Consider the following 24,730-nt stretch of genomic DNA (forward strand, 5'->3'; position numbering starts at 1 on the left):
ACTACTTAGATATATCTTCGCTTTTATGCCTAGCTAGGGGCGTTAAACGATAGCGCTAGTTGGGAGGCAACCCAATTTTCTTTGTGTTTTCCTGTTTAGTAATAAAATTTGTTTCTACTTTCTGTTTAGATGTGTTTTCTTGTTTTATTTAGTGTTTGTGCCAAGTAGAACCTATAGGATAACCTATGATATGAGTTGATTTGATTATGCTGAAAAACAGAAACTTTGCACTCACGAGAAAAAAATCAGTAAATCACAGAAAGGAGATTTTGCATTGATTCTTTTTGCTTCTGTTAAATAAACAAATTTTTTAGGACGTCCTATTTTGGTAGGAATTTTAAAGTTCCAGAAGTTTGCGTTAGTTACAGATTGCTACAGACTGTTTTGTTTTTGACAGATTCTATTTTTCGTGTGTTGTTTGCTTATTTTGATGCATCTATGGCTAGTATGTAAGGGTATGAACCATAGAGAACTTGGAATACAGTAGGTTTAACATCAATATAAATAAAGAATGAGTTCATTACAGTACCTTATGTGGTGGTTTTGTTTTCTTTCACTAACGGAGCTTATGAGATTTCCTGTTGAGTTTTGTGTTGTGAAGTTTTCAAGTTTTGGGTAAAGATTTGATGGACTATGGAATAAAGGGTGGCAAAAGCTTAAACTTGGGGATGCCCAAGGAACCCCAAGATATTCAAGAATAGCCAAAAGCATAAGCTTGGGGATGCCCCCGGAAGGCGTCCCCTCTTTCGTCTTCGTTCATTGGTAACTTTATTTGGAGCTATATTTTTATTTGCTACATGATATGTGTTTTGCTTGGAGCGTCGTGTATTATATTAGTCTTTGCTTTTTAGTTTACCACAATCATCCTTTCTGTAACACACCTTTTGGGAGAAGCCTATTTGATTGAAATTTATTAGAATACTCTATGTGCTTCACTTATATCCTTTGAGCTAGCTAGTTTTTGCTCTAGTGCTTCACTTATATCTTTTAGAGCATGGCGGTGGATTAATTTTGAAGAAATTGTTGATCTCTCATACTTCAGTTATATTATTTTGAGAGTCTTTTAGAACATCATGGTATTTGCTATGGTTACAAATTGGTCCTAGAATGATGAGCATCCAAGTTGGGTATAATAAAAACTATCATAAGAAGTGAATTGGATGCTATGATCAACTTGATACTTAATAATTGTTTTTAGATAGGGAGGTAGTGATATTAAAGTCATGCTAGTTGGGTGATTATGAATTTAAAAAATGCTTGTGTTGAAGTTAGCAAGTCCCGTAGCATGCCCGTATGGTTAAAGTTGTGTAACAAATTTGAAGCATGAAGTGTACCTGGCTTGTGCATCCTTATGAGTGGCGGTCGGGGACGAGCGATGGTATTTTCCTACCAATATATCCCCCTAGGAGCATGCGCGTAGTGCTTGGTTTTGATGACTTGTAGATTTTTGCAATAATTATATGAGTTCTTATGACTAATGTTGAGTCCATGGATTATACGCACTTTTACCTTTCCATCATTGCTAGCCTCTTCGGTACCGTGCATTGCTCTTTCTCACCTTGAGAGTTGGTGCAAACTTCGCCAGTGCATCCAAACCCCGTGATATGATACGCTCTATCACACATAAACCTCCTTATATCTTCCTCAAAACAGCCACCATACCTACCTATTTATGGCATTTCCATAGCCATTCCCAGATATATTGCCATGCAACTTTCCACCGTTTCGTTCATCATCATCATGACATACATTACTTTTATCATATTGCCATTTCATGATCATGTAATTGACATCGTATTTGTGGCAAAGCCACCATGCATGATTTTTTATACATGTCACTCTTGATTCATTGCACCATCCCGGTACACCGCCGGAGGCATTCATATAGAGTCATATCTTGTTCTAGTTTCGAGTTGTAATTCATGTGTTGTAATCAATAAAAGTGTGATGATCATCATTATTAGAGCATTGCCCAAAAATAAAAAAATGGAAAGGCCAAAAGAAAAAAAATCCCAAAGAAAAAAAAAGGAAAGAAAAGAAAAGAAAAAAAAGAAAAAAAAGAGGCAATGCTACTATCTCTTTTTCCACACTTGTGCTTCAAAGTAGCACCTTGTTCTTCATGTAGTGAGTCTCATATATTGTGCTTCAAAGTGGCACCATGTTTTCATATAGAGAGTCTCATAGGTTGTCACTTTCATATACTAGTGGGAATTTTCATTATAGAACTTGGCTTGTATATTACTACAATGGGCTTCCTCAAATGCCCTAGGTCTTCGTGAGCAAGCAAGTTGGATGCACACCCACTAGTTTTCTTTTGTTGAGCTTTCATTCATTTATAGCTCTAGTGCATCCGTTGCATGGCAATCCCTACTCCCCATGTTGACATCAATTGATGGGCATTCCCATAGCCCGTTGATTATCCTCGTCAATGTGAGACTTTCTCCTTTTTGTCTTCTCCACACAATCCCCAAATCATTATTCTATTCCACCCATAGTGCTATATCCATGGCTCACGCTCATGTATTGCGTGAAGGTTGAAAAAGTTTGAGATTATTTAAGTACAAAACAATTGCTTGGCTTGTCATCGGGGGTATAGAAGTTGGGAACATCTTTGTGTGACGAAAATGAACCATAGCCTAACTATATGATTTTGTAGGGATGAACTTTCTTTAGCCATGTTTTTTTAGAAGACATGATTGCTTTTATTAGTATGCTTGAAGTATTACTATTTCTTTTGTCGATATGAACTTTTATTTTGAATCACTTGGATCTGAATATTCATGCCACAATAAAGAGAAATTACATTGATAATTATGCTAGGTAGCATTCCACATCAAAAATTCTGTTTTTATCATTTACCTACTCGAGGACGAGCAGGAATTAAACTTGGGGTGCTTGATACGTCTCCAACGTATCTATAATTTTTGATTGTTCCATGCTATTATATTATCTGTTTTGGATATCTATGGGATTTATTTTACAAATTTATATCATTTTTTGGACTAACCTACTAACCGGAGGCCCAGCCCGTATTGCTGTTTTTTTTGCCTATTTCAGTATTTCGAAGAAAAGGAATATCAAACGGAGTCCAAACGGAATGAAACCTTCGGGAGCATGATTTTTGGAATGAACATGATCCGGAGGACTTGGAGTGCAAGTCAAGAAGCAGTCGAGGCAGCCACGAGGGTGGGGGGCGCGCCCACCCCTACAGGGCGCGCCCCCCTGTCTCGTGGGCCCCTCGGGCGGCCACCGACGTACTTCTTCCTCCTATATAAACCTACATACCCCGAAAACATCCAGGGAGCCACCGAAGAAATATTTCCGCCACCGTAACCTTCTGTATCCGCGAGATCCCATCTTGGAGCCGTCGCCGGCGTTCTGTCGGAGGGGGAATCCACCACGGAGGGCTTCTACATCAACACCATAGCCCCTCCAATGAGTTGTGAGTAGGTTACCACAGACCTTCGGGTCAATAGTTATTAGCTAGATGGCTTCTTCTCTCTTTTTGGATCTCAATACAATGTTCTCCCCCTCTCTTGTGGAGATCTATTCGATGTAATCTCTTTTTGCGGTGTGTTTATCGAGATCCGATGAATTGTGGGTTTATGATCAAGTTTATCTATGAATAATATTTGAATCTTCTCTGAATTCGTTTATGTATGATTGAGTTATCTTTGAAAGTCTCTTCGAATTATCGGTTTGGTTTGGCCTACTAGATTGATCTTTCTTGCCATGGGAGAAGTGCTTAGCTTTGGGTTCGATCTTGCGGTGTCGTTACCCAGTGACAGAAAGGGTTGCAAGGCACGTATTGTATTGTTGCCATCGAGGATAAAAAGATGGGGTTTATATTATATTGCTTGAGTTTATCCCTCTACATCATGTCATCTTTCTTAATGCGTTACTCTATTCTTATGAACTTAATACTCTAAATGCATGCTGGATAGCGGTCGATATGTGGAGAAATAGCAGTAGATGCAGGCAGGAGTCGGTCTACTTGTCACGGACGTGATGCCTATATACATGATCATGCCTAGATAATCTCATAATTATTCACTTTTCTATCAATTGCTCGACAGTAATTTGTTCACCCATCGTAATACTTATGCTATCTCGAGAGAGGCCTCTAGTGAAACCTATGGCCCCCGGGTCTATCTTTTATCATATAAGTTTCCCATCTACTTTTATTTGCACCTTTATTTTCTGCATCTATAGTATAAAATACCAAAAATATATTTATCTTATCATATTATCTCTATCAGATCTCACTTTCACAAGTGGCCGTGAAGAGATTGACAACCCCTTTATCGCGTTGGTTGCGAGTTCTTTGTTTGTTTGTGTAGGTTCGTGGGACTTGTGAGGAGCCTCCTACTGGATTGATACCTTGGTTCTCAGAAACTGAGGGAAATACTTACGCTACTGTGCTGCATCACCCTAACCTCTTCAAGGAAAACCAATGCAAGCTCAAGACGTAGCAATGACTGTCACTCGTCTCCTCCTCTCCATCGCCCCTATATTTACTCACCCTACCCAACACTACTTACCCACCCCCTCTCTTCTCTCACTATCAACCTTCCTCCTCCCTATCGCCATGAGCTCTAGCTCCAACTCCAACGCCAACCCATTCCCTTGGGGTATTGGCTGGAGGGCCTTCTTCCTAGGGTGGTCGGCTGGTGACCACACCAAGTTCGAGAACACCATGGAGGTGTGCTCGAACTTCGGCTCCATGCCTGACATGCAGAAGGAATCTAATGCAGTGCTCATGAAGGCCACTGGAGAAGAGCTGAAGGCGCTGATTCCTGACTCAGCGAAGGGCGCGATGGCAGTTGACATCATTCGCTGGGCCATGAATCAGGCCGTCTCCGACGACGCTAAACAGAGGAAGAAGTGGTGCAAGTACAAGAACTACTGGGCTCCTAATGACCGCCGTGCCGTAGTGTACTGGGAGACGGGCCAGATGGCTATCGTGCTGCCGGTGGTCATCGGCGGGGAGCCTAAGGAGGAGGAGGAGGAAGAACCGGTGCAGATGCCGGCGAGGGAGCCGGAGCCCGGTCGTCGTACCTGGCAGATCGACCTCGACTCCGCCGAGGATGACGACGACGATGCGCCGCCCCGCACGGCGATGAAGAAGAAGATGAAGGCCAGCCAGTCGACCCGCCGCTCCGCACGCCGGTGACGGCGGCCACGGTTATGTACCCCCAATCCCCCAATCCCCCTTCTACTATGAACTACTATTCCGATCTACCTCTATTCCGATCTTGCATGAACTACTATGAACTTCTATGTACTTGTATGAACTACTATGAAGTGCCATGCTTATCTACCTCTATTGTCCGTTCCCCTCTGCACCGTGGATCGAATCTACCGCCGGATCGAACGCGAAAAAGTAGTGCATGACGAACAGAGAAGTTCTTACCGCCATTGCCGCTGCCCCAGTGATGATCCACTCGCCGGTGATGGAGTCCGGTGGTCTTCTTGCTCTCCTCCGATCTGCCGTCGCCGGTGAGAGTTGGGAGAGTGGGAAAGTGGAGAGAGGGAGCGGTGAGGGCGGTGAGGCTAATAACTGCCGACGCTTCGGGAAGCAATGCGGCTTCTCGAGCGTGGCCGCACGCGTGCAGCCGCCGCCGCCTGCGTGCACCGCTCGGGCCTGGCCCTGGAGAAACTGCCGATTCGGGTGTTCCCAGGGAGGCAGGCCCAGGAGTGCTTTAAGGTTCATGCCATGCGGACCGAACAGTCAAAGTAGGCAACCAAACAGGTTGGATTCTTCTCGTGCGGGACTGGTTGGGCCTCATACAGACAACCAAACACGCCCTAGCTATATATACATGGACAGGCGCGGCGTGTTTCGACTCATCGATTCATCAGGTACCTAGCTAGTAGCAGAGCTCATCGCCAGACGAGACCCCTCCCAACAACTCATCAATCGACCATGGATAATAAGCAACTGTCCGTGCCCGTGGTTGAGCCTGCAGCGGCTGGAATTAGCAAGGAAGAAGACCACGACCTGGACGACATAATACGGGCTGCGTCAGCCGATTGCAGGGAGGTGAAGCGGCGTCTCGCCGCGCTGAAACCCCAAATAGCAAGTCTATCAGCCCTGTCCGACGAGATACTGCAAGACATGGAGGACGACCGCTTCCAAGATGCCGCGGATAAGCTTCCGGAGCTGGAGCGACAGACCCTTGCCTACTTTAGAGATTATGAGCAGCTCTGGCCTCTCCAGGACAGCATAGACGCCGCCGTCGCGCTTTGCGAGCCGACCCTCGCTTCCCCATGATCAATTTTTTGTGTACCATGTCGTAGTAGTATTAGCTAGTTATATGTAACTAGATTCCCGGCAAATAGGAAAAACTAGGTAACTAGATTAGTTTCCCATTTTTAATGCAATGGTCCCTGGCAGAGATCATCGTGGATTGGCCATGTCGCCTAGATGTTGGCCTCTTGTAATGAAATTTGTTTTTTTATTGAGTGGAAGAAATTTGTTTTTTTTAATGTATTTGTTTACACATCGTTGAAGAATATCTATATGTTGCGTCATGTGGATCATTGAAGTATTACTTGTAGATGTACCCATGAATAACCTTCTTCCCCCAAAAGAAAGAAAGTCTATGAGACATGTAAATTGCCTCATCTTCTCTGATCTTAGAGCCATGGAGGCGGTGGATCTCGGCCCATGTCGGTGGGAGGGCTCGTGAAACTAGTAGTCATAGTTCGTTTCATTGCTCTACATACCCACCTCACAATCACATTGACTGTGTCAACAAACAGAAGACAATGTGTGACCAGGACTGTAAATGTGCTTCAAGACTTGCTCAAGTGTGAGCCGAATCTAGGTCGGCATGCCACAATGGCAAGTTCCTAGTTTACGGATTAAAAAGAACCCACCTAAAGAACCTCGGGTACATTTATAACTCCATAATAGATACATGAAGATGTTATATAATGTGCGAACCTACACCGACATGGTTTGGACAAGATATACAACTTAGTTACTGTGAGCTAAACTCATACAAGTAAATCTTTCAGAGAGACCGAGTGGCATGGTTTATGAAGGCGGCGGTGAAGCAAGAGACATGCAAGATAGGAGTGAAATCTATGATGATCTCGAAGAACACATTTGACAAATCATCATTGCAGCATGCCTTCGGATATACACGGTTTGTAGTTTGATCATTGGTAAAAGAGGATCCACTCAGTTGATCTGATATGTGAAAATATACATTTACGATCCTGAAACTGCAACCAATTTCCTTGTCAAGACCCTCGTATAACCTTTCAGTTGATGTAGAGCATAATTGATTTGCTACCAATATTTGGCTTGCCAAATGTTGGCATTGCCAAATATTGGCAATACCAAAACTTACCAACTATTGGCAACTTTATGTGAGATAGGCAAAATAACTCGTAGCCAATCAAGTAGTTGCCAATATTTGGCACAATGTCAAACATTGGCATGCCAATTTTTGGCAGCAAACCAATTATGCTCGTAATCTTCAACGCCTTCGAACAACCTGTGGCACCTGGTCAGGAGATCAAGCTCCTGATGCTCAAACTTGCACTCCATGCCTTCAATATTGAGTTCTTGGACTTCTACTTTGATCGACTGAATGTCGAAAATACTAAACCCAATACACACACTTAGTGGTATTTCAAAAACCAACTTCTTTATACAAGGAGCTAATATCGGCGATTATTCCGCCACCAGAGTTCCAAATGAGGGAATCACCCAAAAAATCCTTCGGCAAGGCAGATGAATCCTTAGCCCCACGCCCCCACCATACCTTAAGAACTTGTCCCTGAGCATGCTACCTGTGTTGCATGGCAATGGATCATCTTGGCATACTTCTTGCCATGTACTCCCTCCGTCCCGTAATATAAAAAACACTAAAGATAGTTATAGTAGGACAAGATAATGTGGTACTCCCTCCGTCTCAAATAAGTGTCTCAACTTTGTGTTAACTTTAATACAAAATTGTATTAAGGTTAAGACACTTATTTTGGAACGGAGGGAATACATGCGTTTATGCTCTTATGAGCAGTGTACCATGCAAATCAATTTATGGAGCTTTCAGAAAAGGAAACAAGGAAAATTGTTCAAGGGCTAGAAGACAGGTAGAAAACCCTACCACTTCCATAATTTATAAGATGAGAAAAACCGAGTATGCCAATGAGGGCCTTCTACGTAATTCCAATTCGTGTGGTTTCTTCCAAATTCACAGCAGGTAAAGTTCTCCCGTTTTGATTCTTCATAAAAATGCGTTTTTAGATTTATATGTAGAAAATCAACAAACGTGAAGCACGGGTTGTTGTCTGATGATCTTCGAAAATACCCGCAACAGTAAGCAGGCGCGGCGCAAGGCAGCCCGGGCCTCGGCCTGGGACGTGGGCTACTGACAGTAAGCACAATCCTGAGTTTTGAACAAAGGAGTAACAACCTGGTTGATTAGAATTACCGATTTAGCAACGACGTAGCCCCAGCCCCGTGGCCTGTGTGTGTGTGCATGCAAGCAGTCGTCCAAACAGAGACCAGGTTGGCCATCCATGGCGTGTTCAAAGCCAGTGACAAGGTCACAACTCACAACACACAAAGACGGCAACGTACAACACCACCCGTCAAAGGCAGCAAATTCCCTAAAAAGGAAGGGTAAGGAGAAGGGACGTCCACTCCCGATCGACCCCCTGGTCTCTCCTTCGTCTTCCCATCGCGCCGCCACACACGCACACAGCCGCGCCTCCCGTCCGCCTCCCCTCCTCTCCGCCTCCCCTTCCCTCTAGATCCCTTCCGATCCCCTCTGCCTCCCGTCCGCCTCCCCTCTCCTCTGCCTCCACTCCCGCCGCCGCCGGATCCCGGCTGGGCAAAGCCGTGCGGGGGGATGATGGCGGCGGCGGGGCGTCCCTCCATCGCGGCTTGGAGGCATGGCTGTGACGGTGGATCTTGAGCGGGCGCCTCAGGACGACGTGTGTGTGGCCATGGCGTCGGTCACGCAGCGATGTGACCTTCTCTATCTTTGCCTTGTCTTTATCGTCGGTCCAAAGGGATCTCGTCCGTGGGTGTTGCCTTGCGGTGGCTTCCCGGCGGCGGATCAAGTGGAGGAGTTGGTGGCCTGGCTGATGTGGTAAGGATGCCACCATCGGCGACGGCGCCCGTGGGTGTTGTTTTCATCGTTCGAGACTATGGTGAGGGCGTCCCTCGCTCCATTATTTTCGAGGAAAACCTTGTATCTGGAGGAGGCTACCATTGACGGTGGCGCCCGTGGGCGTCGTAACCCTCGTTGGAGGCGTTGAGGGGGCCTCCTGGATCGGATGATGGTGACGTCTTCATCGTCACCCCCGTGGGGGCATCACCTTTGGAAACATTCATCGGCTGGACGGACATGTGGACGGCTTGGTGGTTGGGCGTCGGTAGGTGGAGCGGTGCTTCACCCTACACATCGATGGTGGCGGATCTCGGCGGCCTGGCGCAGTGCAGACTCGGCGTTCGACGGGTGGCGAGGGACTCGTGCAGGAGGACAACGTTGTCTGGCGTCGTGGTGGCGTAGATGGCAGAGAGGCCTGCCAAGGTCGATGTATCAGTATCTGGTCTGAGGATGGATCGATGAATGAAGGACGTGACGGCCCTTGCAGCATGCGCATGTAGTGCCCACTGTAAGTGCACCGGACAAGTGTGTCACCCAGTCCATGTATTGTGGCTTGGATGGGGCATCCGGCATTAGATATTAGGTGTTAGTGCAATGTCTGTTTGATATTAGACTCAGACATTCGGCACCCCTTCATCACGGAGATAGGAGTAACGACATGTGTTGCCAAGATGTTGGCTTCAGGCTTACTGATATACTACCTTGTAAGGGCTTTGTGAATAATTAATAAAATGGTTGCATACATCGCCCAGATAAAAAGGCCGAGGATACATCCCTCCTTTTTTTTTAAAAAAAATCGCTAAAAAAGAATAGCGTAACTGCGGTGCCGCAACAGGCCATCTCTAAGCATGAGAAGGAGGAAACTCTCGGAAAATTGACACCTTTAATTAAACATTTGTGCTTATGTTGGTCAAAGTCAATGAATATATTGAAATAAACTTGTAAATGTGACATGCTTTCTGAACTGCGTGCACACATGGAGAGAGGGCGCCTTTTTTTTAACAAACATGGTATGTTTCCTCACAAGAAAAAAACATGCTATGTTTATTTTTGCAAAAATCTCATCATGCTATTGAAAATTTCTTAAATATCTCCAACAAAACTGATGGGATTGTGTGTGTGGGCGTGGAAACGTGTGCCGTCCGAGTATGATTATGCTTGTTTCATCCTCCGGCGGAGAGAATTAGATAGGACATTTAAACAACGATGAACTATCAGCATAAATCCGGCAACTTAGGCTTCTTGGTTTTGATAGTCACGGCATTTTGGAGCTTAATTTTAGTGTTGGAGTAAGTTCGGGTCGAAAAAGAAAGTTCCGGCTTTGGGTATCGTCTGCCAGTTCTCACATTTGGCGCAACATTGCACCGTGTTCTTCGGTTGATCTGGTCAAAATACAATACTAAAGTGACCATCTTCTACTTATCAACGTCTTAGTGAATAAAAATAGAGATTGGAACCTTGATGTTATGCCACTTGAAGGACACCTTGTACCAGTCCAATCATACCTTGAAAAGGTGGCATTCTCATCCTAGTCGTCATTGTGTTGTTACTTCATGTAGAAATTAGATCAATCGGGTCACAAGTCCCCAAGCTTCCAAAATGCTAGAATATTTGTGGGTTTCATCGGCATTGAAAAATCAATTCCAACTAAGTGAAAGTTGGTGTGCATTGTGTGCATGGTTTATGTTTATATGAACCTAGCAATGACCGAGGTCTAATCCTTGCTTGACCTTGGGTACGTGGGATGGATTTTTTGTGAAGTATGATCCTATCTTACCTCTCTTCTCATGCTTAAATAGGGACACTACTACGTTGAGGTTTGATCTCGTGTCAACAACCATACGATGGATGCTTTTATGGAGTTCAATAACTCCATAAGGAGCACCTGGGCGTTCATGTGCTCATGTGAGCATCAACTCCCTTAATAAAGCAGTCCCCTGCTAAGTGTTTGATCATTGCAATTCAAGTTCATAGTGTAGCTTCCTTAGATGTCCACATTTTCTGAAAGCCTTTGCAATTTTTCGTCCTGAGTCGCATCATTTGCTAACATGAAAAAAAACATCCCCAAGTAGCCATAGTGTTTGAAATATGCATCATGTGTATAGCGCCCTATTAGATGTTTGGGTCGTATATATTCAACACTCTAAAGTTTCTTTGAATGTTCACTTTTGAGCAAGCTTTTGCATTCACCGTCTTATGTCACATCGTCACTAGCAAGCAAAACCATGCCTGAGCATCCATAGCCTTCGTAATATACAATCACATACATCATCATCTCATAAAAGCGTGGCCTCATTCTGTCTATTGTAGATGTAAGGCCAACTCCACCGCGCGACCCTATCCTGTCCGCCCCCGTCCGTTTGGGATAAAAGGGACAAACGAGACGGCCCAGCGCGCGGGCGCAAACGGACTTTTGTCCGCTTTGTGTCTGCTTTCGACCCATCCGCGGCCCAAGTTTGCGCCGCTTTTGGGGTGAAACGAACACCACGCGGACGCGCGGGTCATCTGCGCGTGTCCTCCCCTGGCCCGCCCGTCGGTGGCACAGGACAGACCTTTTTCTATCCGCCCCCCTCCCTCCCTCCAGCCACATCCACTCCACTCTTCCCCACTCTTCCCCTCTCTTCCCCTCGCCGCCGCCGGCCGCCCGCCCGCTGCCATTGCAGCCGTGCAACTCGGACGCGCGCTTGCCCAGCCCCTTCCTCTCATCGCCGCTGAGCTACCCAAGCACGGCCACCTTGTTTGCGCACCCGCCGGCCAGATTTGGGGCGGATCCGGTCGGTCTTGAGCTCGCCTGGCTGTGGGAGGCCGGACCGCGCCATGGACTGGCCGGGCACCTTGCCGGAAGGCCCTGGCAGGGCCGCAAGGCCACATGCAGGCAGTGGCTCGTCCTCTAGCCGTTCGGATCTGCACCGTCGGTGGTCCGCCGGCAGATACGCGAATGGCGGCCGGCCGGGCTCGGTGCTTGCCCAAAAGCTCGTCGGCGCACCGTTGCCCCTCATCAAGTGCGACCACTACCCAAGGGTGGTCGTGCGCCACGTGTCTACGACGCCGGAGCATCCCAGATGGGTGTTCATCAAGTGCTTAAACGATAGGGTATATGCTCTTTTTAGCTTCGGTTTGTGCTCTTGGATTAGACTAGTGGTGCTAACTTTAAGTTTTATTGTGTAGAACGGATGCAAGTTTTGGTATTGGGAAGAAGAGTACATCGATATGTTGATAGAGCGAAATGTAGTGCATGTTCGTGCACTTTTAGCTAGCCTAGAGGCTTTAGATGAGACAAGTGCACTTGTTGCTAGATTAGAGGCTAGGCACGATACTACGTGTGAGAAAGCAACGTCGACTTCTGGCTTGAAGAAGAAAGAAGGGTGCAACGTCGTGCCTCCTTCACAGATCAACAATGAGTGCATCGAGAAAGCCCTAACCCAACTCAAGGGAGCAGTTATGGAAGTTGGGTATCTTCTCAAATGTATTCTTGTGGTTCTTGTTTTCTTTGGTCTTGCTTTACTAGTCAAAATATGATGATGTATTTTTCATGTACCAAAAATGAATGATGAAATAAAGTTAAAGACTTGCAAAGAAATATACGTGGACAGGATGGGCCAAATGGATGCGGCCGCACGCTGGGCGCACGGCCACCGCATCCCAAGACAGGCCCGGACACGACCCCAAATTCCTACCCAAGCGGACAGAATCCAGACAAAAAGGACGTTCGTTTGGAGTCGCGCGGTGGAGTTGACCTAACGAGGAGTAATAGGTAGTGGATGCACGGTTCCATCACCGGGTCTCCTGTGGACCCCCGCCTTGCAACATGTCAATTTTGTACATGCATGTGATCACCACATCTGGGCCTCACAACCCCATCGACTGTCGGAAATCAAAAGAGCGGGCATGGCCAGGCCTGCATATGCTTTGTGCATGTGATCCATCCATGTAAGTGCCACCCGCCATGACGGCTCGTCTGCTCCAATGTGTACAGACTCGGACCAGACAGAACACAAATGACAAGCACTGACATGGTTTGAGTAAATTTATACAAGTTAGTGACTATGAGCTGAAATCGATTCAAATATATTTTTTCTGGGAGGCCAACACATTAACTCATGGATTGTACTCCCTCCGTTCCTAAATATAAGTCTTTGTAGAGATTTTAATATAGACTACATACGAAGCAAAATGAATGAATCTACACTCTAAAATGCATCTACATACATCCGTATTGGTTCATAATGAAATCTCTCCAAAGACTTATATTTAGGAATGGAGGGAGTAGTAGTGAAGCAACGGATATCCACTGTGAGAGTGAAATCTATGATCAAAACATATTTGGCAGATCATCATCCTAGCATGCATCAGCTTAAATAGTTGGCTTCGAGAGTTTGACCATCAGTAAAAGATGATCCACACAGTTGATCTAATATGTAAAAATATTCCATTTAGGATCATAAAATCACAACCAGTTATATTTCTTACTATGAATCTCATACAATTATCCCAACTTGATCATCGATGCCTTCTGCAGTTATGTGCACTTTGTGAGGAGGTCAAGCTCCCAAGCTCCAACATGCACTTATCCCTTGTCGCGATGAATGACTTATCCATTGAAAATATGCAGCACCAGAGAAAATTTTCCTTGTAGTCAAAAAAATTTTACATGGAAGGAGATCTTATATGTATTCACTTGAATACATAAATAAATAAATATCATCTTCACCACCTAATTTGCTTAAAACCCAATCTTTTAAAGTTCACTGATGTGTATTAGAATTGATTAAGTTGTGCATTTAATAAAGAATTAACTTAATCAAATAAACTACACATTAAGATAACAGAGAACTAGTTAGCTTGTTTTCATAACGCAACAAAAACTAATTAAAGCAACACCACCACACGTAATGTCAGTTGTGTTGTTTACCATGCTGACACGTGAAGCCTACTAGTTGTTGCTACTTTGTGTAGAATAGTTCTTGGCGTGCAAATCTTGATGCTTACAACTCCTATGATTGAGTGGGTTTCATCGCCATTGCAAAAGCCCTTGAAGATGTATATTGTGTATCTCGTGTATATAATGTGAACCTAGCAACTCTACTCCAGTTCAACCACATGTACACAGGACAATTCCTTTGAGAATTATGTTTATATTACATCTCACCTCTCACACTTAAATAGGAAAACTGTTGTAGGAGTATTAATGTTTGATATTATGTGTTGCAACAACCATGCAACTGTGCTTTCATGGAGTTCAATACTGACACAAGGAGCACATGGGCATTCATATACTATTAGAGTATCCTCTCCTTCAGTGAAGCATCTCCATGGAAGACATTTTGATCGTATCATGTGGTATCAGTTGAAGTTTATATTGTAGTTTCTCGAAGTTCCCAGCCATAATCTTCACAATATACAATCTTGTATCAACAAAAATTCATTGAAACATATGTTGTTAAAAGCCCTATATAATACTCTGCGTCTAAACATGAAACGAGTGTGGTCACACTACTAGGGAAAAGCCTATACGCAGAATCTTACCAGCAGCGCGCTCTAAAATAAGGCGTTGCTGCTACGTAGCAGTAGTGCGTGCAAGATTAACTCGGTGCTGAAATAGATATAGCAGTAGCGCGCCCGCTCTAAGACGCGCTACTGATATAATTCCCACGAGGCCGCCGCAAGGCTAGTTCTAGCAGCAGCGCGTTATCAAGAAGAGCGCTACTGCTACGTAGCATAGTAGAAGCGCATTTCGCCAATAAGCGCTACTGCTAAGTTTACTACAAAAATTTAGTCCCACCTCACTCCGTGAAGACAGTTTCTACCAGCTTAAATATGTTACTTCTCATACTTTGACAAGCACTTGGTCTTCATTGAACTCTATGTGTAGAATTTGTGGCCGCAATATGAGTCCTCATCGGAGGACTCATATTGACAAATCAGATTGTACACAAAAAGATCGTTGATGATCAATGTATTTTTGAAGTCTATTTTTTACATGGTGACACATAGCAGTAGCGCTTTCTTTGTGAAAGGCGCTACTGCTACGTAGTTTAGCAGTAGCGCCTTTATCTATAGCGCGCTACTGCTAAGCCATTCCATCTCCCCCCCCCCCCCCCCACCCCTCTCCTCGATCCGATCCACTCACACTCACACACTCTCACTGGATCTCCCCCTCACCCCCGCGCCGGTCCTCCCCCGTCGCCCCTCCTCCCTCTGCACCGTCGTCACCTCCTCCACCTTGCTGGACTCGGTACCGGCCTCCTCCTCCGTCCTCCCTCCACTCGCCGCTGGCCGGCCCCTCCTCGCTCCGCCTTCCTCCTCCGTCCTCCCTCCACTGGCCGCCGGCCGGCCCCTCCTCGCTCCGCCTTCCTGCTCCGTCCTACTCTCTTCTCCCTCCTCGAGTCGCCCCTCCTTCTTCCTCCTCCCTACTACATTTTGATTTAGTAGGCTAGTTCATATGCAACATTTTGATTTAGTTGATATGATTTAGTTGATTTAGTAGGCTAGTTGATTTAGTTGATTTAGTAGGCTAGTTGATTTAGTTGATTTAGAATATTTTGATTTAGTTGATTTAGTAGGCTAGTTGATTTAGTATGCACCATTTTATTGTTATTTTTTCTGTACATGGATAGGTAGATGCTTTTGTTTTTTATAATAAGTTATTTTTGGCAAAATGTAGGTGGTACCTTGTCATCTAATATGTTACTAGATCTTAGGATTATAATTGTCCATCAAATTGCTTCTCGCGGAAGAACCAAAAATATCACATGCTACTGTTTTTCTTTCATGTGAAGTGGATCGTTAATCCTTTGCTCATATTGCTTTAGAAAAAATGGCGCCACCACCACCACCACTATGTCGACTGTGCAAGTCAAGGTGCACCAGCAGCCTTGCAACTAGCAAGCTGTTCGGCATCTACTTCCAGCGGAGTTTTCGTCATGCGGTGGTAAGAAATTAGATGGAATGTAATAACTATTTTATTTTTAGTGTTAGCATTACTACATTGTGTCATTTTGCTTATTTTACACAGATCGTCCCATGCAATGTGAGGTTGAAATTCAACAAGCTGACAGGAGACACTGTGACATTTGAGGCTCCTGGGGGGCCATACACTATGGAGGTCGAGAAAGGACGCAATATGTCGCAGTGGAGGAGATGGATGGGCCTGTTTCATCGCCCGCATGCGTCTTACTGGTGGTGAGTTGATCAGCTTCTCCTTCAGAGCAGAAAGACCGAAGCTGGCTGTCATTTATCTCAACCTGGTGGAAGATGACGAAGATGATGAAGATGATGAAGATAATGAGGACCCACTCAATGAAGATGATGAGGACCCGCTTCATGAAGCCATCGTAGCTCAAAGAACGAGGCTGAGCGAGGAGGAGATGTCCAACCTGTGCGACATAATTCCGCCACGTGCTGACTTTGTCGGGGTGCCATTCGTGACCCGCCTGACAAGTACCATGGTTGATCGACATGATATGGTATGTTATACTTACAAATGCAAATTATCTGATTGAAATACTTAGTGTACAGTCCAATGATATGGTATGTTGTGTGGAATCTAGTCGATGATATGTTTTAGTGTAGAGTTTGATCACATGCTTATTAGTGTAGAATCTAAGGAACTATTCATAGTGTAGATAATCCATATGTACTTATTTGCGAGGCTATATATTTACTAATTGTTATGTTTTTCTTATTCAGAAATTGGCAAAGAGCATATCTGTGAGTTATGTTATCGAGCCTGATGAAGAAGGCTTAGCTGGACTACGCCTTACTGCAAGGGGCTCCGTCACAACCTATATTTACCGCGTGGACACGGACGGTCGCACACACTTAAACTCGGTTGGGTGGAATAAATTCCTCGATGGCAAGAATCTTCGTGTTGGACAGGCCATCCTAATTACTATCAGGAACACCAACCGCCCAGGCTTGAGGATGATGATTGTCTTCGATATCATCTAGAACTACATATGTATGTGTGGCTATATCATCTAGAACTACATATGATGATCGTCATCGATATCATCTAGAACTACATATGATGATCGTCGTCGATATCATCTAGAACTACATATGATGATCGCCGTCGATATGACCTTGTACTGCTTGAGGATGCATGTTGACTATGCATGAAATTGTTATCTAGTACTCCCTTTGTTCCAAATTACTCATTGTGGTTTGAACTAAAACCACGACGAGTAATTTGGAACGAAGGGGGTACTACCTAGTGAAGGAAATATGCCCTAGAGGCAATAATAAAGTTATTGTTTATTTCCTTATATCATGATAAATATTTATTATTCATGCTAGAATTGTATTAACCGGAAACATAATACATGTGTGAATACATAGACAAACAGAGTGTCACTAGTATGCCTCTACTTGACTAGCTTGTTGATCAAAGATGGTTATGTTTCCTAACCATAGACATGTGTTGTCATTTGATTAACGGGATCACATCATTAGGAGAATGATGTGATTGACATAACCCATTCCGTTAGCTTAGCACATGATCGTTTAGTATATTGCTATTGCTTTCTTCATGACTTATACATGTTCCTATGACTATGAGATTATGCAACTCCCGTTTACCGGAGGAACACTTTGTGTGCTACCAAACGTCACAATGTAACTGGGTGGTTATAAAGGAGCTCTACAGGTGTCTCCAAAGGTACATGTTGGGTTGGCGTATTTCGAGGTTAGGATTTGTCACTCCGATTGTCGGAGAGGTATCTCTGGGCCCTCTCGGTAATGCACATCACTTAAGCCTTGCAAGCATTGCAACTAATGAGTTAGTTGTGAGATGATGTATTACGGAACGAGTAAAGAGACTTGCCGATAACGAGATTGAACTAGGTATTGAGATACCGACGATCGAATCTCGGGCAAGTAACATACCGATGACAAAGGGAACAACATATGTTGTTATGCGGTCTGGCCGATAAAGATCTTCGTAGAATATATGGGAGTCAATATGAGCATCTAGGTTCCGCTATTGGTTATTGACTGGAGACGTGTCTCGGTCATGTCTACATTGTTCTCGAACCCGTAGGGTCCGCACGCTTAACGTTACGATGACAATTTCATTATGAGTTTATATATTTTGATGTACCGAAAGTTGTTCGGAGTCCCGGATATGATCACGGACTTGACGAGGAGTCCCGAAATGGTCGAGACATAAAGATCGATATATTGGACGACTATATTTGGACAACGGAAAGGTTCCGGGTGAAATTGGGACAATACCGGATCACCGGGAGGTTATCGGAACCCCCCGGGAGGTATATGGGCCTTATTGGGCCTTAGTGGAAAGGAGGGGAAAGGAGCAAGGGAGGGGGTGCGCCCCCCCCCCCAAGCCCAATCCGAATTGGGAGGGGGGCTGGGCCCCCCCCCTTTCCTTCCTCCCTCCTTCCTCTTCCTTCCCTCTCCTACTCCTAATAGGAAAAGGGGGAGTCCTACTCCCGGTGGGAGTTGGACTCCCCCCCTTGGGCGCGCCACCCCCTTGGCCGGCCCCCTCCTCCACTCCTTTATATAGGGAGGAGGGGGCACCCCATAGACACAACAATTGATCCCATGGATCTCTTAGCCGTGTGCGGTGCCCCCCTCCACCATAGTCCATCTCGATAATACTGTAGCGGTGCTTAGGCGAAGCCCTGTGACAGTAGAACATCAAGATCGTCACCACACCGTCGTGCTGACAGAACTCTTCCCCGACACTTTGCTGGATCGGAATCTGGGGATCGTCATCGAGCTGAATGTGTGCTAGAACTCGGAGGTGCCGTAGTTTCGGTGCTTGATCGGTCGGGCCGTGAAGACGTACGACTACCTCAACCGCGTTGTTATAACGCTTCCTCTATCAGTCTACGAGGGTACATGGACAACACTCTCCCCTCTTGTTGCTATGCATCACCATGATCTTGCGTGTGCGTAGGAATTTTTTTTGAAATTACTACGTTCCCCAACAGTGGCATCCGAGCCAGGTTTTATGCGTAGATGTCATATGCACGAGTAGAACACAAGTGAGTTGTGGGCGATATAAGTCATACTTCTTATCAGCATGTCATACTTTGGTTCGGCGGTATTGTTGGATGAAGCGGCCCGGACCGACATTACGCGTACGCTTACGCGAGACTGGTTCTACCGACGTGCTTTGCACACAGGTGGCTGGCGGGTGTCAGTTTCTCCAACTTTAGTTGAACCGAGTGTGGCTACGCTCGGTCCTTGCGAAGGTTAACACAGCACTAACTTGACAAACTATCATTGTGGTTTTGATGCATAGGTAAGATCAATTCTTGCTAAGCCCGTAGCAGCCACGTAAAACTTGCAACAACAAAGTAGAGGACGTCTAACTTGTTTTTGCAGGGCATGTTGTGATGTGATATGGTCAAGACATGATGCTAAATTTTATTGTATGAGATGATCATGTTTTGTAACAGAGTTATCGGCAACTGGCAGGAGCCATATGGTTGTCGCTTTATGTATGCAATGCAATCGCCCTGTAATGCTTTACTTTATCACTAAGCGGTAGCGATAGTCGTAGAAGCATAAGATTGGCGAGATGACAAAGATGCTACGATGGAGATCAAGGTGTCGCGCCGGTGACAATGGTGATCATGACGGTGCTTCGAAGATGGAGATCACAAGCACAAGATGATAATGGCCGTATCATATCACTTATATTGATTGCATGTGATGTTTATCTTTTATGCATCTTATCTTGCTTTGATTGACGGTAGCATTATAAGATGATCCCTCACTAATATCATAGTAAAAGTGTTCTCCCTGAGTATGCACCATTGTGAAAGTTCTTCGTGCTGAGACACCACGTGATGATCGGGTGTGATAGGCTCTACGTTCAAATACAACGGGTGCAAAACAGTTGCACACGCAGAATACTCAGGTTAAACTTGACGAGCCTAGCATATAACAGATATGTCCTCGGAACACGGAGACCGAAAGATCGAGCGTGAATCATATAGTAGATATGATCACCATATTGATGTTCACCGTTGAAACTACTCCATCTCACGTGATGATCGGACATGGTGTAGTTGATATGGATCACGTAATCACTTAGAGGATTAGAGGGATGTCTATCTAAGTGGGAGTTCTTTAGTAATATGATTAATTTGAACTTAAATTTATCATGAACTTAGTACCTAATAGTATCTTTCTTGTCTATGTTGATTGTAGATAGATGTCCCGTGTTGTTGTTCTGTTGAATTTTAATGTGTTCCTTGAGAAAGCAAAGTTGAAAGATGATGGTAGCAATTACACGGACTGGGTCCGTAACTTGAGGATTATCCTCATTGTTGCACAGAAGAATTACGTCCTGGAAGCACCGCTGGGTGCCAGGCCTGCTGCTGGAGCAACGCCAGATGTTATGAATGTCTGGCAGAGCAAAGCTGATGACTACTCTATAGTTCAGTGTGTCATGCTTTACGTCTTAGAACCGGGTCTTCAACGACGTTTTGAACGTCATGGAGCATATGAGATGTTCCAAGAGTTGAAGTTAATATTTCAAGAAAATGCCCGGATTGAGAGATATGAAGTCTCCAATAAGTTCTACAGCTGCAAGATGGAGGAGAACAGTTCTGTCAGTGAGCATATACTCAAAATGTCTGGGTATAATAATCACTTGATTCAACTAGGAGTTAATCTTCCGGATGATAGCATCATTGACAGAATTCTCCAATAACTGCCACCAAGCTACAAGAGCTTTGTGATGAACTATAATATGCAAGGGATGGAAAAGACTATTCCCGAGCTCTTCGCGATGCTAAAAGCTGCGGAGGTAGAAATCAAAAAGGAGCATCAAGTGTTGATGGTTAACAAGACCACTAGTTTCAAGAAAAAGAGCAAAGGGAAGAAGAAGGGAAACTTCAAGAAGAACAGCAAACAAGTTGCTGCTCAGGAGAAGAAACCCAAGTCTGGACCTAAGCCTGAAACTGAGTGCTTCTACTGCAAGCAGACTGGTCATTGGAAGCAGAACTGCCCCAAGTATTTGGCGGATAAGAAGGATGGCAAGGTGAACAAAGGTATATGTGATATACATGTTATTGATGTGTACCTTACTAATGCTCGCAGTAGCACCTGGGTATTTGATACTCGTTCTGTTGCTAATATTTGCAACTCGAAACAGGGACTACGGATTAAGCGAAGATTAGCTAAGGACGAGGTGACGATGCACGTGGGAAATGGTTCCAAAGTCGATGTGATCGCAGTCGGCACGCTACCTCTACATATACCTTCGGGATTAGTTTTAGACCTAAATAATTGTTATTTGGTGCCAGCGTTGAGCATGAACATTATATCTGGATCTTGTTTGATGTGAGACGGTTATTCATTTAAATCAGAGAATAATGGTTGTTCTATTTATATGAGTAATATCTTTTATGGTCATGCACCCTTGAAGAGTGGTCTATTTTTATTGAATCTTGATAGTAGTGATACACATATTCATAATGTTGAAGCCAAAAGATGCAGAGTTGATAATGATAGTGCAACTTATTTGTGGCACTGCCGTTTAGGTCATATCGGTGTAAAGCACATGAAGAAACTCCATGCTGATGGACTTTTGGAACCACTTGATTATGAATCACTTGGTACTTGCGAACCGTGCCTCATGGGCAAGATGACTAAAACACCGTTCTCCAGTACTATGGAGAGAGCAACTGATTTATTGGAGATCATACATACAGATGTATGTGGTTCGATGAATGTTGAGGCTCGTGACGGATATCATTATTTTCTCACCTTCACAGATGATTTGAGCAGATATGGGTATATCTACTTAATGAAGCATAAGTCTGAAACATTTGAAAAGTTCAAAGAATTTCAGAGTGAAGTTGAAAATCATCGTAACAAGAAAATAAAGTTTCTACGATCTGATCGTGGAGGAGAATATTTGAGTTACAAGTTTGGTCTACATTTGAAACAATGCGGAATAGTTTCGCAACTAACGCCACCCAGAACACCATAGCGTAATGGTGTGTCCGAACGTCGTAATCGTACTTTACTAGATATGGTACGATCTATGATGTCTCTTACAGATTTACCGCTATCATTTTGGGCTTATGCTTTAGAGACGGCCGCATTCACATTAAATAGGGCACCATCAAAATCCGTTGAGACGACGCCTTATGAACTGTAGTTTGGCAAGAAACCAAAGTTGTCGTTTTTGAAAGTTTGGGGCTGCGATGCTTATGTGAAAAAAACTTCAACCTGATAAGCTCGAACCCAAATCGGAGAAATGTGTCTTCATAGGATACCCAAAGGAGACTGTTGGGTACACCTTCTATCACAGATCTGAAGGCAAGACGTTTGTCGCTAAATTCAGAAACTTTCTAGAGAAGGAGTTTCTCTCAAAAGAAGTGAGTGGGAGAAAAGTAAAACTTGATGAGGTAACTGTACCTACTCCCTTATTGGAAAGTAGTATATCGCAGAAACAGGTTTCTGTGACACCTACTATTGGGGAATGTAGTAATTTCAAAAAAAATCCTACGCACACACAAGATCATGGTGATGCATAGCAACGAGAGGGGAGAGTGTAATCTACATACCCTTGTAGACCGAAAGCGGAAGCGTTAGAACAACGCGGTTGATGTAGTTGTACGTCTTCACGGCCTGACCGATCAAGCGCCGAAACTACGGCACCTCCGAGTTCTAGCACACGTTCAGCTCGATGACGTCCCTCGAACTCCGATCCAGCCGAGTGTCGAGGGAGAGTTCCGTAAGCACGACGGCGTGGTGACGATCTTGATGTTCTACCGTCGCAGGGCTTCGCCTAAGCACCGCTACAATATTATCGAGGAGGACTATGGTGGAGGGGGGCACCGCACACGGCTAATAGATCTCAAGGAGCAATTATTGTTGTGTCTTTGGGGTGCCCCCTGCCCCCATATATATAGGAGCAAGGGGGGAGGCGGCCGGCCTATGGAGGAGGCGCACCAAGGGGGGAGTAGGACTCCTCCTTTCCTTGTTGGAGAAGGAAAGAGGAGGAGTAGGACTCCTCCTTTCCTTGTTGGAGAAGGAAAGAGGAGGAGAGGGAGAAGGAAAAGTGGGCTGCCCCCTTTGTCCAATTCGGACCAGAGGGGGGGCGCAAGCCTCCTTCCTTTTGGCCTCTCTCCTCTATTCCCGTATGGCCCAATAAGGCCCATATACTCCCCGGCGAATTCCCGTAACTCTCCGGTACTCCAAAAAATACCCGAATCACTCGGAACCTTTCCGAACTCCGAATATAGTCGTCCAATATATCGATCTTTATGTCTCGACCATTTCGAGACTCCTCGTCATGTCCCCGATCTCATCCGGGACTCCGAACTCCTTCGGTACATCAAAACTCATAAACTCATAATATAACTGTCATCAAAACCTTAAGCGTGCGGACCCTACGGATTCGAGAACAATGTAGACATGACCTAGAACTATTCTCAGTCAATAACCAATAGCGGAACCTGGATGCTCATATTGGCTCCCACATATTCTACGAAGATCTTTATCGGTCAAACCGCATAACAACATACGTTGTTCCCTTTGTCATCGGTATCTTACTTGCCCGAGATTCGATCGTCGGTACCCAATACCTAGTTCAATCTCGTTACTGGCAAGTCTCTTTACTCGTTACGTAATGCATCATTCCGTAACTAACACATTAGCTACATTGCTTGCAAGGCTTATAGTGATGTGCATTACCGAGAGGGCCCAGAGATACCTCTCCGACAATCGGAGTGACAAAACCTAATCTCGAAATACGCCAAACCAACATGTACCTTTGGAGACACCTGTAGTACTCCTTTATAATCACCCGGTTACGTTGTGACGTTTGGTAGCACCCAAAGTGTTCCTCCGCTAAACGGGAGTTGCATAATCTCATAGTTACAGGAACATGTATAAGTCATGAAGAAAGCAACAGCAACATACCAAACGATCAAGTGCTAAGCTAACAGAATGGGTCAAGTCAATCACATCATTCTCCTAATGATGTGATCCCGTCAATCAAATGACAACTCTTTTGTCCATGGCTAGGAAACATAACCATCTTTGATAAACGAGCTAGTCAAGTAGAGGCATACTAGTGACACTATGTTTATCATGATATAAGGAAATAAATAATAACTTGATTATTGCCTCTAGGGCATATTTCCTTCAGTCTCCCACTTGCACTAGAGTCAATAATCTAGTTCACATCATCATGTGATTTAACACCAATATTCACATCTGTATGTGATTAATACCCATAGTTCACATCGTCATGTGATCAACACCCAAAGGGTTTACTAGAGTCAATAATCTAGTTCACATCGCTATGTGATTAACACCCAAAGAGTACTAAGGTATGATCATGTTTTGCTCGTGAGAAAAGTTTAGTCAACGGGTCTATCATATTACAGAGTCGTATGTATTTTGCAAATATTCTATGTATAAAATGCTTTGCACGGAGCTACTCTAGCTAATTGCTCCCACTTTCAATATGTATCCCGATTGAAACTTAGAGTCATCTGGATCGGTGTAAAAGCTTGCATCGATGTAACTTTTTACGACGAACTCTTTTATCACCTCCATAATCGAGAAATATATCCTTATTCTACTAAGGATAATTTTGACCA

This window comes from Triticum aestivum, chromosome 7B (assembly GCF_018294505.1).
Source record: "Triticum aestivum cultivar Chinese Spring chromosome 7B, IWGSC CS RefSeq v2.1, whole genome shotgun sequence".
In the NCBI taxonomy this organism is placed as follows: Eukaryota; Viridiplantae; Streptophyta; class Magnoliopsida; order Poales; family Poaceae; genus Triticum; species Triticum aestivum.